Below are 15,163 nucleotides of genomic sequence, written 5' to 3'. Positions count from 1 at the left end.
CATGCAGCCTGTGGCATGTTTGAGCAGACTTATGGGAGTATATAGAAAAGCTAAGAGTGACAAGGGGTCTTCATGCACTTATCTTTTTGTAATTCAGCTGCCCAGAGTGGGCAAATTTTGGTAATTCATGCACAGGCAGTATACTGTACATGCTAACCCTGACTTTACTCACTGCTCTGTTTCTCACCCAAGTTTGTTAGGAATGATTTAAAGATGCTGAAGATACCTGCATATAAAGAAGGCGGATGAAGAAGCTAGAAAAATGCTATTGCAATATTATTTTGGCCCTACATTTCCCCCAGCATTCTGTTGCCCAGAAATTGATTTGCATCACTGTTTGTCTTGCCTCCTCAGTTCCTTTGGCAATAACAATTATATCATCCATCTATTTTTCTTTTAAAAATTCAAAGTATAAAAATAAGTGTATTTAATAATAATTTGTTGAAAATGCATACATAAATGAATAAAGACTGTCATGAATAAGTACTTTTAAACTCCAACAAGCAGCATAAATGAATGAAACGTCTCATTTTTCTCTCCATGTCTCCACTTCTGTAGGTTTCTACAAGCAGAGGGTGTAATCAAAATTGACCAGTACACTCATTCTTCCTGGGAACAGAACATGTAGGATGCTCTAAAAATACCTTCTTTGATTCATTAAACTGAGTTTCTCAAGGATGTAACGAAAAGGAACACAATTTGTTCTAGAAAGAGATTTTCGTATATGTCCTAAGAAGGAGAAAACAACCAGGAGACAAAAAGGAACTGAGATACTGACCAAAATAGATCATTAGGAAAGAGCGGGTGATTTTGAGTTGGGTTTTTTTTAAAAAAAGTAACAGAAAACAGAAGTTAGAAAGAAGGAAGGAAGATACTCATGTCTTGATATGCTATCATTTTAGTAACTTAATATTGATTTTAAAGTAAAAACCAACCTTATTTTTTCCATTGTATGGGCCAAAATCATGTGAGTTTGTGTCACACATTGAGGGCAATGACAGTGCTAGTTAAATAAAGAGCTCGTTGATGTGCCTGAGTAACAGTGTGAACTCAGCATTTTGATAACCATGTAAGGGCTAGAAAATTAGGCTTTTAGATGTCCCCAGGTCAGAGGTGAGCCTGGGTTGTTAAATGAGGCCCTAAGATTCCTCTGCTACCACATGTGATTTGGCTAAGATGACAATGGTAAGTGTCCCTTCAGAAGTATGGAGCCTTCTGAGACCAGGCCACTCATTATTTCAAGGTGACCTCAAGTCCAAGGGCACATTTTAACTTCACGTACAACAAATAGCATCATGCTGCTCCTTGATGTTTACTGGTTCATTAAAGGGTAGGATGTACGGTGTGAGGAAGTGAGGGTGGTACCTTTTATTCACACCAGTAAAAGAAGAAATGTTCAAGTTATATTATATAATTTCTACGAAAAAAAGTAGCAGAAATCAGCACATTATTTTTATAAGGCTCACCACATGTGGATATCTTTCCAAAAAGTGATTTGTCAAAATAATTGACATAACTATAGTGTTTCTCACATTTTCTCCTAAGTCACATGCCTAAAAGCTAAGCAGAAAAACTAATGGAAGAAAATGTAACCCATTTAAGATAAGCTGAAATATAAGCAAAGTCAAAAGATAACAAACTGATCCCCCCAAAATTGACATAAAAAAAGTAAGTTTTGGCTGAATGCAGTGGCTCAGGCCTGTAATCCCAGCACTTTGGGAGGCTGAGGCGGGAGGATCACCTGAAGTCGAGAGTTCGAGACCAGCCTGACCAACATGAAGAAACCTATCTCTACTAAAAATACAAAATTAGCTAGGTGTGGTGGCGAATGCCTGTAATCCTAGCTACTTGGGAGGCTGAGGGAAGAGAATCGCTTGAACCCGGGAGGCAGAGGTTGTGGTGAGTCAAGATCACGCCACGGCACTCCAGCCTACGCAACAAGAGCAAAAACTCCATCTCAAAAAATAATAATTGTGAGTTTCTAAAAATCAGTAAGAAAATCACACACACACACACACACACACACACACAAACGAAAAAAGAGCAAAAGATGGGAACGCAAACATAAACATAAAGTGGTCCTTAAACATATGAAAGGTAGTCATTGTCATGCATAATAAGAGATAGAATTTAATAATATATGAAAATGCCACTTTTTACCAATTTAGATTCAGAAAATCCCAAAGTTTAAAAATACACCTTGTTGGCAACTCTAAAGGAAAATAAGAAGTCTTACATTGCTGATAGTAATGTATATTGGTGCACGCCTTGTAGAAGACAATTGGTAATACCTTTCAAAATTATAAATACACATCCTTTTCTAATGGTTCTGCTCTTGGGAATTTACCTTGAAGATACACATCTGCAAAAGGATATTAGCAAGTGTCAGTCATTACAATTTTGCTTGTAATAGCAAATTAGTGAACAACACATATATCTGTCAATTACGATTATTTTGCAACCATAAAAAATGAAGATAAAGATGGATTTATCAAAATTTGATATTCATTCATGATAAAAAGAAAAACTCTCAGAAAATTAGGAATAGAAGGATATGTCCTCAACCTGATGAAGGGCATCCACAAAAAACCTACATCTAAAACTGTATTTAATGGTAAAAGATTAAATTATTTTCCTAAAATCAGGAAAAAAGCTAACATAGTTGCCTTACAAGACCTATTCAATATTACACTGGAGGTTCCATTCAGTGCAACAAGACAAGATAAAAAAATAAAAGGCATCCATATTGGAAAGGAAGAGGTATAACTCTCTTTGTTTTCATACATGATCATCTATGTAGACAATCTGATGGAATAAACAAAAATGATCTACAAAGTTGCCCATGGGATTTAATGAACAATTGATAGTCTTTTCAACAAACGGTGCTAGAATAACTGGATATCTCCATGTAAAAACAAAAACAACAACAAAACCCAGCCACCTCTATTTATAGCTTGCACCATATATACAAAATTACTAGAACTGAGCCTAAATATAAAACCTAAAACTATAAAACCTCTAAAAGAAAACAGAAGAAAATCTTTCTGACAGTGGGTTAATCATAGCCTTCCTGAGATATAAAAGGCACAAACTATAGAAGAAAATACTGATAACAAAGACTTAATCAAAATTTAAAACATTTGCTCTTCCAAAGATAGTGTTAAGAAGATAAAAGGTCAAGTCAGACTGAGTAAAATATTTGCAAAAAAAAAAAAAAAAAATCTGATCAAGGTCTTATATTCAAAACTATTAAAGAACCCTTAAAACTCAGTATTAAACAACACAATCCTTAAAAGATTTCAAAAATTAAACTAAAAATGGACAAGTAAGCATACAAATAGATTGCAAATAATAGAAAAACATATATCATGCAAACAAATACCACAAGAAAGGTGATGTATTATTCTAATATCAGACAAAATAGACTTTAAAGCAAAAGAAAATGTTACTGGAGACAAAGAGAAACATTTTCTAATAAGATTGCCTATCTGCCACGAAAATATATAATAATTATAAATTTATATGCAACTAATAACAAAGCACCAAATACATGAAGCAAAAATGGACAGAAATGAAAACAATTCAACAATAATTGTAAGAGATCTCAATATCGCATTTTGAACAATGTATAGAAAAACTAGACAAGATAGCAACAAGGTAACAGAAGCCTTAAAGAATAAACGAAGTAGATCTAACAGATATCTATAGTACACTTCACCCAGTAACAACACAATACACAATTTTCTCGAGTTCACATGGACCATTGTCCAGGGTAGGTCATATGCTAGGCTATAAAATGCTTCATAAATGTAAAGAATAGAAATAATATAAAATATGTTCTCCAACCACAATGGAATACAATTAAAAATCAATAGCAGCAAAAAATTAGGGAAACTCATAAATGTGTAGAAATTAAACAGTATATTCCTAAATAACCAATGGATCAAAGAAGAAATCAAAAGGGAAATCAGAAAATAATTTGAGATGAATGAAAATGAAGACACAACATACTCAAATTTATGAGATGCAGCTAAAGCAATTCTTCAAGGAAAACTACTAGTTGTAAATTCCTATATTAAGTAAGAAGAAAGATCTCAAATTAGTAACATTCTTTTAGGTTAAGACTCTGGAAAAAGAAAAGCACATTAAATCTATAGCTAGCAAAACGACAGAAATAATAAAAAATTAGAGAAGCAATTAATGAAACAGAGAATAGAAAAACAATAGAGAAAATCAATGAAACCAAAGGCTGTTTTTTTAAAAGATCAACATAATTGACAAAGCATTATTTAGACCAACCAAGAAAAAAAGAAAGGAGACTCAGATTACTAGAACCAGAAATGAAAGAGGGGACATTACTGCCAATGCTAACAGAAATAAAAGGAATTGCAAAGAATATGATGATAATTGTATATCAACAATTTAGATAACTTAGATGAGATGGACAAATTCCTAGAAAGACACAAACTGCTGAAACTTACTCAAGAAGAAATAGACAATCTGAATAGACCTGAAACAAGTAAAGAGACAAGCAATTATTTTAAAAATTAGCTGAACTGGATTTCATCAAAATTAAAGACTTTTGTGCTTGAAGATGCATTAAAATCAAAGTAAAAAACTGGTTATATTTCTACACAAAGAATAATTTGCAATAGAAAATCTGCAAATAAAGTCAAACAAATATTTGCAATCACATCAAAACAATAAAATAGTGAATAATAAATTTAACAAAATAAATTAAAAAATTATACATTGAAAACTACAAAATGTTGTTGAAAGATATTAAAGAAGCTGTGAATAAACAGAATAGCATCTCATATTTATGGATTAGAAAACTTAACAGTTTTTAGATAGCAGTACTCCTCAGATTGATGTACAGTGCAATCCCTATGAGAATCCCGGTGTCTTCTTTGTAGATACTGACAAGCTGATTCTAAAATTCATATGCAAGGGTCCCGGAATAACCAAAACAATCTTGGAAAAGAGGAACAAAGTAGAAGGGCTTACATCTCCTGATTTCAAAATTTACTACAAGGCAATGATAATCCAGACAGTGTAGTGTTGAGATGAAGATAAAAATGTATAAATTAATGGAATAGAGTTAAAAGTCCACAAATGAACTAATACACCTATGGTCAACTGATTCAATGAGGGCTCCAAAACCATTCAGTGGCAGTGGCAGTGAGGGTAGGAGAGGAAGAATCATGGAACTGAAACAACTGAATAGCTACATGCAAAAGAATGAAGTTGGAACCTTTCCTATGTGCAAAAGAATCAAGTTGGAACCTTTCCTTACCTTTCCTTACATATCCAAAAATTAACTCAAAGTACTAAAACTATAAAATTCTCAGCAGAAAACACAGGGGTAAATTGATACACCTTTGGATTTAGCAAAGGATTCCAAGACACAAACTTTTTCAAAGCACAGAAATGAAAGTAAAAAGTAGATAAATTGTATTTCATAAAAATTAAAAACTTTTGTGCTGAAAGATGCCATTAAGAAAGTGGAAAGACAACCCAATTATAATGAATGAAGTTTGATTTATCTATGAGCTAATTTTTACATATTATGTAAGGTAAGACTCCACTTCATTCTTACAAGTCAATAATAAAAAGACAAACAACCCAACTTAAAAATGGGCAAAAGATCTGAATACACATTTCTTCAAAGAAGATGTATAAATGGCCAACATATGAACAGATACTTGATGTTATTAGTCATCAGAGAAATGTAAATCAAAACCACAAGAAAATAACACTTCACATTCACTAGAATGACTACAATAATAAAGTCAGATAATTATAAGTGTTTCTAAGTATATATCAGAATCCTCAAACATCGCTGATAGAAAAGTAAAATGCTTCAGCTGCTTTCAAAAAAGTCTGGCAGTTGGTCAAACAATTAAATATACAGTTACCATAAGACTCAGTAATTCCATTCTGGGTACATAACTAGGAGAAATTAAAACATATTTCCACAAAAAATGTGTACATAGACATTTATAGCAGATTTATTTATAAGGCACAAAAGGTGAAACAACCCAAATATTCATCAACCTATGAATGAATAAACAAAATGGGACATAATCATACCATGGAACACTATTCAGCCATTAAAAGCAACCAAGTACTGATACATGCTATTATTTACCACAACCCAGATAGACCTGGAAAATATTATGCTAAGGGAAGGAAACCAGCCACAAAAGGCTACATATTATCATTCCATTTGTATGGAAGTCCAGAATAGACAAACCGACAGAAACAGAAAATAGATTAGTGGTTGCTGAAGGCACGTGATGGTAGTGGGGATGGGAAACTGTTTAAAAATGAACAAATATTTTGACAATTCACCAAAGAAAAAATGTTATTGGGAAAGAAACACATGAAAAGATGCTCAACATAATTTGTAATATTATACAGGTTAAAATAAAAAGACCAACTTTATTGTTAGCAAAGATTTACAGCAACTAGAACTCCCAGACATTGTTGGTGGGGATGCCAGAAGGTACAGCCACTTTGTAAAACAGTTCTGCAGATTCTAGTAAAGTTAAACTCACATGTATCTAGCACCCAGATTTTCACTCTTAGGAATTTTACCCAACAGAAATGCAAAATATCGACACCAAACCTACAGTAAATATTTAGAGCAGCTGTATTAGTTTCCTATTACTACTGTGACAAATTATAACCTTAGTGGTTTAAAGAAAGACAAATGTATTATCTTACAATTCTGAGGTTACAAGTTCAAAATAGCTCTTAGGCTAAATTAAAGTATGTTGGGTTTTGTCCTTTCTGAAGGCTCTAGGGGAGAATTCACCTTCTGGCCGATTCTGACTTCATTCCTGGATTGTAGCCTCCTTCATTTTCAAAGCCAGCCATGTAGCATCTTCAAATCTGTCTGTCTCTCAGACACACACACACACACACACACACACACACACACACACACACAGCTCTGCTTCTCCTATCTCCCTCCTTCCCTTATAAGAACCTTTGTGATTACACTGGGCCAACCTGGATAAACCAAGATAATTTCTTTATCTCAAAATTCTTAATTTAATCATACCCACAACATCCCTTTTGACATTAACATATTCACAGTTTCTGGAGATTATGATTCAAATGCATTGTGTATAGGAGACAAAGGAGTAGGGCCAGGCGCAGTGGCTCACACCTATAATCCTAGCACTTTGGGAGGCCGAGGCGGGAGGAATCACCTGAGGTTGGGAGTTCGAGACCAGCCTGACCAACATGGTGAAATCCAGTCTCTACTAACAATACAAAAATTAGCCGGTCCCAGTGGTGGGCACCTGTAATCCCGGCTACTTGGGAGGCTGAGGCAGGAGAATTGCTTGAGCCCGGGAAGTGGAGGTTGCGGTGAGCTGAGATCGCACCACTGCATTCCAGCCTGACCAACAGAAACAAAAACAAAAACAAAACAAAACAAAAAACTCTCAAAAACAAAAAACAACAAAAATGCAGTGGAGCAGGTATTATTCTGCCTACTACAGTAGCTTTATTTAAGATTGCTAAAACTGGAAAAAATGAAGATGGCCTGTTACCTGATGAATGGATAAACAAATTGTGATACATTCCACAGAGTGGACACAAAATCTGAGACACCGCAACACCACTCCCTTACATAATCTTCTCACACCAACATGCCTGACACATGTGAGAAGTGAATGGTAAGGCTGGTGTGCATCTCAGAGTCACTGACCTCCTGACAAAGATTCTCTCTTTGACCAAACTCTGGACAGGCTCCTCTGAGCTCTTCTTTATTCAGTCCATGTCCTTGCGTGTGTTCTCAGGAGTCAAACTTTAGCAAGAACTCTGCTAAGTCAGTTTAGGCAGGACCCTCGATATGTCACCTTTGATATCTGATTGGGTTCCTCATCCTCCACCATCCCCCCAGGTGACATCCGATTCACCTAGCCTGCCTTCAGTCAGAATCCTATCAGCTGGATTTAGCCAGAATCTCCTCGAACTCTGATGTTTCCTCTTAGTAATTTTCCATCCACTGCTAAAAATTGGCTATAAATTCCCAATTGTTCTTGTTGTGTTTGAAGTTGAACCCAATTTCTCCTGATTACTGCAAAACTCCATTTAGTAGACCTTATACCAATGGTGAAGGTCCTAAATAAAGTGTGCCTTACCATTTTAACCAGTGTCAGGAATATTCTTCTTTAACACTGCTCATGTTATGGACAGAAAACTATCATCTGAAGAGATCAGGAGACTTGCCCAAGTGCACACATCTGAGATCTCCTGCTTCTTGGTTTGGTACTTTCCCTACCATACTCCACATTAATCCTTACTGAGTTCCTAGTCCTAAGAAAATCATAATATGAATGAAAATTAATAGCATAAAGCACTACACGGTGGTCTTTCTTTCCCTTAAAGCATGAGTTTGAGAGGGCTTTATGGTACAGTCATTAACAACTCAGACTAGGGGACAAACAGGTACAGTAACAGGTCCTGGCTCTGCTACTTCCTAATTAAGTAATTCTCTGTGCCCTAGTTCTGCCTTCATAAAATAAAGCTAATAATATCTAATATTCAGGGCACTTGTCAGAATTAAATAGGAATTTGCTGGTAAAATTATTAGTGTGACAAGTGCTTAGTATCCGGTGGCGATTATCATTCTTGTCACTATCATTATCCCTGGTCTTTATTGAAAATCAGAGCACAGCTAACAGATGCATGTAGGCCCTTTAGCATCCACTCTTCTGAAAAAAACAGTTTGTAGAAAGGTACACAAGCCTTTTGTTGAAGTTCAAAACTGGCCGAAAGGAGGCTTTGTTTAAAAATATAATGATAATTTCTTTGTAAAATACATGTTTGTAGGTGACTGGATTCAACTGAATTCTACCGATTATTTTAGAAAATAATCAGTTGCATGAATTTTACATCTTAAAATAAGCTAGTCTGTCTCCAGATAGGCAAGGTGAATAGAGTCTTCAGAACAAGTAAATTTCATCCTTACTTTCCTCAGTTAGGTTATATCACATTTAATGTTTAGTGAGAAGCAAAGATGAGTGTGATCACAAAGTGTTACAGAAATACATATAAATTCAAACCGTATATTTTGGAAGTGAGATAGGGTTTGTATACAATGCAAAATAATTGATTTTACCTAAAATTTCAAACTTTGTAAATTTTGTCACCTGTGCAGTTGGAATAGAGGTGTTTATATTGCCTGCAAACCCTGCCTTTGGGGTTTGCACAGAATTGTATAATAATATCTCATATCTACTGAGCCTTTACTGTTTGCTGGGTTGTGCTAAGCACTTTATGCAAATTAACTTTATGTGCATGAACTTGTGCACATTAATTTTTAAAATCTTCACAGCACACCTGTGAATTAGGCCCCTTATAGTCCTTATTTGAACAATTAGGAAATCAAGACACAGAAAAGTTAAGTAACGAGCCCAAGGTGACGTGTGGAATCTAGACTCACTCCTGGGCCTCCTTAGCAGGGGGACAGGCTGTGGATGAAGCCAGTGGGGTCATGGCTGAGGGTGCAGGTCCAGGTAAGGAACGAGCAGGCTGGGCAATTTGACAGCAATTAAAAAACCTTAGAGAACCCTGTCAAAGTAAGATCAGGAGGCCGGGGAGACATAGCAACCAACGAAGGTAAGGTGGGGAAATCTGTGAACCCTTCTTTAACATAGTAAAGAGAGTAGGGGCGGTGGGGGGAAGCTTATTTGACCTCATAGAGAAACGTCTAGTAAAGGGAGACAGAAGACAAGTTTAGGGAATTACCATTGGAAGGATGCACCTCCTTTGCTGGAGAAAAGTCAGGGATCTTAATTAGGCTGCTGCTTCTGAGGAATTAGTGGAGGAATCTCTTTAGCTCAAGGAGGGCCATTGCCAGAGGACACATGGGGGAGCATCCCTTGCATTTAAATGTTATATAAATTGCACATGAGTCTCGATCATTCTTACAAAATTCTCCCTCCATATCCCTCAGTCTCTCCAGTAACAAGTGAAATAGGAGGCAGGGGCTTGCCTACCTGTGTACTTCCATTGATTGTGATAAGCTTGAGTGGATCCTACACTCATTCATTCTACAAATATTTATATTGAAATGTTTACTTCACACCCCACTGACACACACAGAAACCTTAACAATTTAAAATAAATCATCTCTAAAAATCATGTTTCAGCCTGGTGCGGTGGCTTACACCTGTAATCCCAACACTTTGGGAAGCTGAGGAAGGTGGATCACCTGAGCTCAGGAGCTAAAGATCAGCGTGGGCAACACGGTGAAACACCATCTCTACCAAAAATACAAAAAATTAGCCAGGTGTGGTGGCATGCACCTGTGGTTCCAGCTACTCAAGAGGCTGAGGTGAGAGAATCGCTTGAGCCCGGGAGGCAGAGGCTGCAGTGAGTGGAGATCATGCCACTGCACTCCAGCCTGGGTGACAGAGGGTCTCAAAAAGAAAAAAATCATATTTAAAATCAACAAGGCCCCAGTACATTCCCTTCACTTTATAGATGAGAAAAATGAGGCTTCCAGATGTAAAATAACTTGCTCAGGGCCATACAGTAAATTAACCAGGGGACTCTAGATGAATGTGAAATTATCCTGGCCCCTGTCCTACCAAAATGCACCCTAGTTCCCACATGCCCCATTTCTGCTTCTCTTTATTCTGGTATGAATGTACATGTCTACGTACACACACACACACACACACACACACACACACACACACACACACACACTTCTCCCAACTATCCATCCGTTTCCAGGAAAACCTGAGAGCTGCAGAGGCAGATTTGCCATGAAACCAATGAAATTTTAGGCACAGGCATTTCTAAAGCCCTGTATCTCATTCTGCATTTGTATTTCATATTCTTTTAAAAATATGCCCTGAAATTATATCAAGTCCAAATACCCAGAGGCAGTATTCTCTATCTGCCCCTGGGAAGCAGGCCTATGGAGGAAGCATGAGTTACACTTGCTGAAAACTCAGTGGAGCAAATAATGATCAAAGTGAGAGTGCAACCCAGAAGGAAGCAGGCAAAGGACAGAATCAAGGCATCCATTGGCATCACAGGTAGAAAAAGGTGACTCAGCAATCTTGCCCCTCTTTTCCATTAGGTGAACTTCGTGAAGAAACAGAAGAAAGTTGGCTTGAGAATTGCAGAAGGCTTCTGAGACCTGGGGAAGCTGAGCAGGTCACAAGGAGGATTGTGGATACGGAGGTAAGGTGGGACAGCCTGGTGGCTCCTCACCAGTTGTGTGCTGGAGCTGGCTTATATCAGGCTTGAAAGGGCCCGCTGTTAAATTTTTAGAAATCTTTTAAGCCAGGCCGGGCATGGCAGCTCACGCCTGTAATCCCAGCACTTTGGGAGGCCAAAGTGGCTAACACGGTGAAACCCCGTCTCTACTAAAAAAAAAAAAAACAAAAAATTAGCCAGGCATGGTGGCGGGTGCTGTAGTCCCAGCTACTCTGGAGGCTGAGGCAGGAGAATGGCATGAACCTGGAAGGCAGAGCTTGCAGTGAGCCGAGATAGTGCCACTGCACTCCAGCCTGGGCGACAGAGCGCGACTCCGTCTCAAAAAAAAAAAAAAAAAATAGAGATCTTGTAAGCCAGTTGTTAAATGCAACCCTTGGGGCTCAGAAAATGATACCCCACAATATAGCACTCTGACATGCCGAACTAAAGAAGGAGTCTCAAGGTCTCTGATCTTCCCCTCTAAACTAAATGGGACCAGAGAAAATTGTCTGTCAATCCTCTGTCTCTCCCAAAGTAGAAGATGAGACCATTCTCTGAAGTTCCCATATCTACCTACAAATGGGACCTACTTCTCAGGTCCCATTTAGTTTATAAACAGAATCATTTACAATCTAATTGGGTTAATTAATCTCTCCTAAAATCATTTACTACCCTTCTAAAATTGCTTACAGCCCCCTACTTCCTTCTCCCCTATAAAGAATGTATTTAAGCATCAACCATTTGGTCTTTCTTTGAGTCTCATACTTTGTGAGTGGCTTCTGTGTTTATGTATGTTAAATGAATTTGTACACCTTTTTTTCTTGTTAATTTGTCTATTGTCAATTCATTTCAACAGACTCAGACTCAAACCTTTGGAGGGAAAGTTTGAACTTCCCTACATAGCCATCTAAAAATCAAATTATATTAACTTAAAATTAAATAAATTGTATTGAAAACAAAAGTAATAAAGACACAGAACTTCTCAATTCCTAATTATTATGATTTATATCTATGTTTTTACATCTAAATTCTCTACAGTAGCGTTCTACTGTGTATCTCTTCCCAACTCTGTATTCAACAAAATCATGTTGGTGGCTGGAAATCTGCCATCATGGGAGTATTAGCACCAAAGAAATCAACAAACATTACAAATCAGGGCTTGATTTATTGTTTTGTGGATTGTCTAGACTTAAGAATGTGACAGAGAAGTGTTAGCAATGCAGATTAAACATAAAAGCAATCTGTGAATGCTGACATTACCTTGTAAATATCACAAGAATTGAGAAATGTTCTTTCAATATTTAAAAACTGTTATCTGATTTGGCAAAAAAATCACTCATGTCATTTGAGAAACAAGTGAAATTCTGACATTCATCTTCATGATTTCAGTTTCATCTTACTTGTTAAAGTAAATGAAAATATCAACCAATATTCATGGCAGAATTACACAAGGAGAGTAGACTCTGAAACATTTACCAGCACAACACTGGTCCTAATCTAGGGTCTGCAAGCCCCTTCCTAGGAGGTCTTTGCTCATGGATGATTTACAGAATGTCTATTAAATTACATCTAACACTTGGCATAAAGTTTACTTTTCTGGAAAGTGGTTCACAGCACTTACCAGATCCTCAAAGAGCATGATTAACAAAAAAATTTACAACTCACTGATAGACAATGCATCTGCCTGGCATTCTAAAATCCAGCTTCAGCATTTATTATCTCTAAGAGTTTGGTCTACTTACTTAACTTCTCTGGATCCCATTTTTCACATCTAATAGATGTGGGACCTACTTCTTAGGTTATAAAAATCAGATAGGGGAGCCCACACAGTAGATACCAAAACCAAGAAGACACAGATTCTCATCTAGCTACTTCAGTGACCATGTGATCTTGAATCATTTAAATTGACTGGGTCTCACTTTTCTCATCTGTAAAATGGGAAGATAGGTATAAGTATTTTTCAAATTATTTTAGTTTGCAGAACTTTTCTTCAAATAAAATCATACATTTAGAAATAGTATAAGAAACAAAATTATTGCTTGGAATATGAGGGAAAGAGGAGAAGAGGGAGTTTCCCTTGATGTCTCTCAGATGCTTCCAGAACATCGCTAATTCTCCATAGAAAACCACTGAACTACACTGTCTTTAACATACATACAGCACAGTTCTAATTAGCCAGGCATGGTGGTGCTCACCTGTAATCCCATCTACTTGGGAGGCTGAGAAACTTGAACTCAGGAGCCAGTGAGCCAAGATCGTGCCACTGCACTCCAGCTTGGGCAACAGAACGAGGCTCTGTCTCAAAAGAAAACCACCACCAACAACAACAAACCCATAAAAAACAGTTCTAAAATTATCTGTATTGTTTTTGCCCTCAGAATAGACAAAAACTCCAGCGACAAGAAGAGCAGATGAGAGGTGATGACTCAGCCCAAACCCATCCTACTCTGACCAATAAAGTAATGCCTGGAGCAGCACTCCCAGGAAGGATTCTTTATATCAAAAGATATAAAAACAGAAATGATGGTTTCTGAAGGATATTTGGTTGTTGCTTATAGCCTGAACCCTCCAGATCAGCCTATCTGTCTAAATGTCCTCTGTTGACTCCATAAGACACAGGAGAACTGCCCAGCAAAGCCTGTCTGAATTCTTGGCCCACAGAATTTTTAGGTATGATAAAATGGCTGTTGTTTTACATCACTAAGTTCAAAGAAATTTTGCTATTCAGCAAAAGATAAAGAAAACCGGAACAGTAGTGGCTTAATCAAACAAGTACATTACTAGCTTTTTTTTTTCTTTTTTTTTTCAGACAAAGCCTTACTCTGTCACCCAGGCTGGAGTACAGTGGCACGATCTCGGCTCACTGCAACTTCTGCCTCCTAGGTTCAAGTGATTCTCCTGCCTCAGCTTCCCGAGTAGCTGGGATTACAGGTGCATGCCACCATGCCTGGCTAATTTTGTATTTTTAGTGCAGACGGGGTTTCGCCACGTTGGCCAGGCTGGTCTCGAACTCCTGACTTCAGGTGATCTGCCTGCCTCAGCCTCCCAAAGTGCTGAGATTATAGGTGTGAGCCACCGCACCTGGCCAGGAACTCTAATTTTAAGTGAGAGATGGCTATAGACTTAGGAATGTCTCCAGGATCCCAGCGAGTGAGGGTGCTTTTGTTGGCTTCTTGGCCTACAGACTACTTGGGGAAAAGTTACACTCATTCCAAAGAGCCTCAGCTAAAGCAGGACGTGGAGGCTGCCTGGCCTTGCTATGGAGGGTAGGTGAGAATGCCAGAGGTCAAAGCACTGCAAGTCCTTGAACTTTCGGGTGATTTGCCTTATAGATACAGATCAACAAAATACTATTTCTGAACTTCTTGAACAAGTGGAGTCATCCTGGCTAGGTTTTCTCAGTGATAGAGAGAAATGGGGGTGGAGGAGTCATGGCTGGGCATGAAGACCTCCTGGGATGTCAAAGCACACAGCTGGGACAGAGTTAGGACCCAGGCCAGGAACGGAAAGAATCTTAAAGTAAGGGAGACCAAACACAGCACTACAACCTTCTGCTTGGCTTGGTGTCTTTGATTCCACTTACTTTTTTCAAGTCTTCTGGGGACCACTAATTGTCTAGACTGACATCCTCTAGTCCGTGTCAGGCAGGCCATTATTGGATGGCATTTGGTTCTCCCTTTGGTCTCTGTTTTAAGAAATATTTGCTAGAAGTGATTTTGCCTATAGAGTGATCTTAGAACTAATGAACTGTGCTTTTGTGAATCTTGAGAGTTAACTGTGAATTGACACTAATTTCTTTTATTTTATTTTTTTATTATACTTTAAGTTTTAGGGTACATGTGCGGTATGTATGTGTTTTCAAATGCACAAAACAAACAGCAGCCAAATACTCTATAAATATGGTGTCTCTAATTGGCTTCGAGAATGATGA

The sequence above is a fragment of the Nomascus leucogenys genome, chromosome 4, assembly GCF_006542625.1.
Source record: "Nomascus leucogenys isolate Asia chromosome 4, Asia_NLE_v1, whole genome shotgun sequence".
Classification (NCBI taxonomy): Eukaryota; Metazoa; Chordata; class Mammalia; order Primates; family Hylobatidae; genus Nomascus; species Nomascus leucogenys.
This window is presented reverse-complemented; position numbering follows the sequence as displayed.